The sequence below is a fragment of the Equus caballus genome, chromosome 3, assembly GCF_041296265.1.
Source record: "Equus caballus isolate H_3958 breed thoroughbred chromosome 3, TB-T2T, whole genome shotgun sequence".
Classification (NCBI taxonomy): Eukaryota; Metazoa; Chordata; class Mammalia; order Perissodactyla; family Equidae; genus Equus; species Equus caballus.
Window position 1 is genome coordinate 40,866,133 of NC_091686.1, and position 6,000 is coordinate 40,872,132.

The window sequence follows — 6,000 nt, forward strand, 5'->3', positions numbered from 1 at the left end:
CGGCCTAGCGGGATTCTGGTCAAGTCAGATGGAGGTTCTGCTGGCAGACTGGAGGCCAAAGGTAGAGTGGGCTGTGTCAGAGGAGCAAGGAAAAGTGCTGGAGTCATGGTGAGAGAAGCACCTTCCACAGGGTTCCCGCATTGTTGGTGGACTCTGGCAGATGCTGTCTTGCAGGCCTCCCCCAGGGAGTCTTGAGATGACAAGCAATGGAAGCATCCCTTAGAAGACAGCCTCCCTGGGGAGCTGTGGGAGACAGGAGGCACAAGCTGCAGCCAGGAGCCGAGGGCCCTGGGACAGCAGGGCAGTCCAGGCGGGGGTGGCCCCTTGAGACCCATGGCCCTCCATGGCCCCAACTCCACTTCACTGAATTCTCCTGCTGTCCCTCACCCCAGGCCTTTTGCCACCGCTGTCCCCAAGGCTCCCCTCCCAGCTCAGCCCAAAACTTCCTGCAGCCCTGGTGCCAGATCAGAGACTCTGGGAGGAAGAAGTCCAGGAGAGAAGGGCAAGATTTCTTACCTTTGCAAAAGAGACATCTGGCCCCACACTTCTGTCAGGTCCTTCCGGCCAGCTCTGTAAGCTAGATATCAGGAGACTGGGTCACAGCGCTGAAGGCGGGGGCGTAGGGCTCTTAAAGGAGGCTTCGTACAATGTGCCTTTAGGGGAGACTGTTTGAGGTCAGACTCTGGAGCCCAGGCACTAGTGTCTAAGGCCATGGGATCCCTGACGGGGCTGACACGGCTGCTGATGGGTTGAGGTTTGTCATTGACCAAATGCTTCCACCTTCACCGCAGCCCACATGCCCCTGCTGGGCAACACCCATTTCCAGATGTCTGCTGGCCTGGGCCTTGGTTTCTAGCACAGAGTCTGGCAACTATCTGGGTTTTCGTCTCCTTCCCAGGTGCCTTCCTGAGGGCTCTGTTTCCTGAGGGACAGGCTCTGCCCCTGGCATCCTCCAGCTCATGGAGCTGGGCGCTCAGGGACAGGAGATGGAGGCCAGCTCTGGAGCCCAGGGCTGAATGGCAGAAGCTTACCTTTCAAAGCTGCCCTTTTCTTCCTGCTCCTGCTGCTCCTTCCTCTCGGCTCCACTTGACACTGAAATGAGAGAAAAAACAAGAAACTGTGGGGTCTGAGACCCAAGTCTCCCTCTCCTCTCTCTCGACCCACTGCAGACACCCAGCGTTCATGAGCAAGATGGCTGTCTACACTGAACTCCTTGGGCTCTCGGGTGTTTCTTCCCTTTTACTTACTTTTGAAGTGGAGAATTGAACACAAAATGGACACTTGCTGTCTTCCTTCTTTGAGGATCATAAGAAGGTCCCCATGTGGGACCCAGCATAGATCTTCTGTCACTGTTTCTCTGCTCAAGAAATGCGCACATTCTCAGATGTACGGAATCTTATGAGCTTCCTCAGGGGGACTTTTCTTCCTGAGGCCACAGCCCCACTCCAGGTCCTGCTTAGAGGTTCTTGGGGGCTAAGCTCTGCCCTCAGATCAGCCACGACAGAGGAAAGGCCTGGTCAAGACACCTGCACCAGAAAGGCTGCTGGGGAACCAGTGCTCAGGGCCTGTCTTCCCACAGATCCCACTCAGCATCCCGTCCTTGGCCACTGGTGACTGGCCTGGGGACTTTCCCTGGAGCCCTCTGCCACACTGGGACTCCTGTTCCGAGATCGTCGGATGGAAATCCTTGTGCCCACTCTCACCCCTGCCCACCCAAACTGGCTTGTCCCTAGAAGGATGATGTCCTATTGTTTCCCATCCCCAGAGTCCTTCTAGTTGATTCAGAGAAGTGGAAATCACAGTAAAAAAGAAGGGAGACTCATCTTCTGGTGGGTCTCGGTCCAGGATTTCTTACCTTCCTGACCTTTCTCCTTTTGTAAGGTTGTTGTAAGGGCAAATCCCTCTGGAGGGAGGGAAGGAACCGGAGGAAGAGCCCCAGTCCATACAGGATGCTGAGGATGGTCCCAATCACCCAGGAAGCGGAACTGGAGCTCAGCCAGGTAACAACAATGCTTTTTATATATAAGATAGTAGTTTCCTTATCTCAAATACAGTTCTACTCTCAGGCAACTGAGAACTGGGAGTGACTTGGAGAGTACAACCCCACACCCTCATCATGGAACTGTGGCCATGTCACAAGGGCTCCTGAGGGGGGAGGGGACAGCAGGGAAGCAGATTGGACCACAGCCCCTCCCCCACCACCTGTCCTACAACTGCCTCCCTCCACCCTCCTGGGCCTTCTAGGCCTTAGCTACTTTTCTATTCGTTCCACCTGGAATCCAGATGTCACCTGGTTCCTTGCATCTCCTGGATTCTTGGTTTGAACCCATCTATCTCATGGCCTTTGAAAGTCTGAAGTTCTCCTGGCAATTTGGGCTGGTTCCCAGGGATTCATACCCTGATTCTCCTCTGTCCTAAACTCCAATATTTTTTCACCTCACATATTGACTTTGTGTGTGTGAGAACATTGAAGTGCTTCTCTCTTAGCTGATTTCAATTGTACAATTCAGTGTTCTCAACTCTAGACACCACGTCAGACGTTAGATCCTCAGAAGCTCTTGATATTAGAGTTGAAAGTTTGTCCCCCTTTACCTGCTTCTCCCTTTTTCCCCCACCCCATTGTCCCTGACAGCTACCTTTCTACTATCTGTTTATGTAAGTTTGAGCTTTTTTTTTTTTGAGATTTCACATATAAGTGATATCATGCAGTGTTTTTCTTACTCTGGTTGATTTCATTGAGAATAATGCCCTTCAGCTTCATCCATGTTGTGCAAATCTCTGCTTCATTTTTCCACATAATAACTTTTCTTTTTCTGAGGGATATTGGCCCTGTGCTAACTTCCATTGCCAATCTTCCTTCTTTTGCTTGAAGAAGATTGTCACTGAACTAATATCTGTGCCAATCTTTCTCTATTTTATGTAGGATGCTGCCACAGTGTGGCTTGATGAGCAGTGCTAGGTCCACACCTGGGATCTGAACCTGTGAACCCTCGGCCACTAAAGTGGAGCATGCAAACTTAAACAGTCTGCCAATAGGGCATCCCCCATAATAAGTTTTCTACTTTCATCTATCCAGAAGCAGAACTTTATTTTATACTTATTTAATTTTGAATATTTAAATTTTTATTGTTTCCATCAATCTTTGCCATTTTCACTCAGAACGAGTGGCACAAAAATTCAAACTAACCATTTACTATTATTTAAAATAATTACAATGAAAATATAATTACATCTCCAAATAATGTGTTTTATATTAGTAGCATTTACATTTGTGATGTTAGAAAAGCTTCACAAAGGCATAATTATGGGGCATACTGTATGCACACACACACATACTTCCACATACATAGACACATTTTCACAGGCCAGTACTTTCAAACCCAAGAATTTAGCATTTTCTCATTTTCTTTAAATTCTTCATACATTGTCTTGACCCCAAGTAAATGAATTTTAATGTCAAAAATAAGCTGATGCAAAAATTAAAATTTGGATTTCTCTCTCTCTTAAATGGATAATTTTCCTGGAGTGTTAGTCTGCTCTTGATAAAGAGGTTATACAAGGTTTTTCTTTCACTTTGGTAAGTTTACCTTTAGGACAGAATATCTATGTCTGTTAAAATAATTTTCTATGTTCAAAAGGACTGAGGTTTCTCTATTAAGGAAACAAACATCATACTCAATGAGGAAACACTGAAAGCCATCAATCTGAGAACAAGAACAAGACAAGGGTGTCCACTCTCGCCACTTTTATTCACCACAACACTGGAAGTTTTGGCCAAAGCAATTAGGCAAGAAAAAGAAGTAAATGACATCCAAGTGGCAGGTAAGAAGTGAAATTCTCACTACTTGCAGATGACATGATTTTATGTATAGAAAATCTGAAAGAATCCATTGGAAAAATATTAGAAATAATCAACAACTACAGCAAAGTTGGAAGGTACAACATCAAGTTACAAAAATCAATTGTGTTTCTATACTTCATTAACAAATCTAAAGAAAGAGAACTCAAGAGTACAATCCCACTTACAATCTCAACAAAAAGATTAAAATATCTATGAATAAATGTAAGCCAGGACGTGAAATACCTATGCAATGAAAATTATAAGACATTATTTTAAAAAAATCACTGGTGACTCAAAGAAATTGAATGATATTCTATAAACATGGATTGGAAGAATAAACAAAGTTTAAATGTCTATACTAATTAAAGTAATCTATGGATTCATCACAATCTCAATGACGTTCTTCATGGAAATGGAACAAAGAATCCTAAAATTCATAGGGGACAACAAAGGACTCTGAATAGCTAAAGCAATCTTGAGAATAAAAAACAAATCTAGAGGCATCATAATCTCTGACTTCAAAGTATACTAGAAAACTATAGTAATCAAAACAGCATGGTACTGGTGCAAAAGCATACACATGGATCGCTGCAACAGAACTGAAAGGCCAGAAATCAAACCACACATCTATAGACAGCTAATCTTTGACAAAGGAGCTAAGAACATACAATGGATAAAGGAAAGTGTCTTCAATAAATAGTGTTGGGAAAACTGGACAGCCACATGCAAAGGAATGAACGTAGACCATTATCTCTCACCATACACAGAAATTAACTCAAATTGTATTAAAAATTTGAAAGTGAGATGTGAAACTATAAAACTCAGAAGAAAATACAGATAGTACGCACTTTGACATCAGTTTTAGAAGTATCTTTTTGAATACCATGTCTACTCAGGCAAGGAAACAAGAATAGAAATAAACAAATGTTACTTCATCAGACTAAAGTACTTCTGCAAGGCATAACAAACCAGCAGCAAAACAAAAAGACAACCCACCAACTGGGAGAAGATATTTGCAAATCACATATTGACAAGAAGTTAATATATATATATGTATAATATATATGGATATATAATATATATAATGTATAAGTTTATATATATATATCTAAAATATCTGAGGAACTCATACAACTCAACAATAACAAAACAAACAACCCAATAAAAGAATGGGGAGACAAAATGAACAGATATTTTTCCAAAGAAGATATACAGATAGCAAGGCCACATGGAAAGTTGTTCAATATCACTAATTACTAAAGAAATGCAAATCAAAACTACCATGAGATATCACCTTACACCTGTTAGAATGGCTATAATTACCAAGACAAAAAAATTTCAAATGTTGGAGAGGATATGGAGAAAAGCAACCTTCATGAACTGCTGGTGGGAATGCAAACTGGTGCAGCCACTATGGAAAACAGTATGGAGATTTCACAAAAAATTAAAAATTGAAATACCTTATGACCCAGTTATCCCACTACTTGGCATTTATCCAAAGAACTGGAAATAAACAATCCAAAGAGACTTATGCACCTCTATGTTCATTGAAGCATTATTCACAATAGCCAAGATGTGGAAGCGACCCAGGTGCCCACCAACTGATGAATGAATAAAAAAGATATGGTGTGTATATACATACAATGGAATACTACTCAGCCATAAAAATAAGACAAAATCATCCTATTTGTAACTACATGGATGGACTTTGAGGGTTAAGTGAATTAATCCAGACAGAGAAAGACAAACACCATATGACTTCATTCATATGTGGAAGGTAATCAAACACATGGACAAAGAGAACAGATTAGCAGTTACCAGAGGGGAAAGGGTTTGCTGATTGGACAAAGGGGTAAAGGAGCACATATATATGGTGATAGACAAATAATAATGTACAACTGAAATATCACAATGTTATAAACTATTATGATCTCAACAAAATAGTAAAAAAAAAACAAAACCTACAATGGAAAACTCATTGCAATGACTCAAATTAAAAAGACACAATACCAGTGTTTGCAAGGTTTTGAAGAACTGGAACTCTCAATTCTGAACTGAAAATTGCCAATAGGGTATAAGTTGGCATAAAAAACTTGGAAAAAAATTGTGTGTTATCTAGTACAGCTCAACATTCTTATAATTTATGAACCAATAATTCC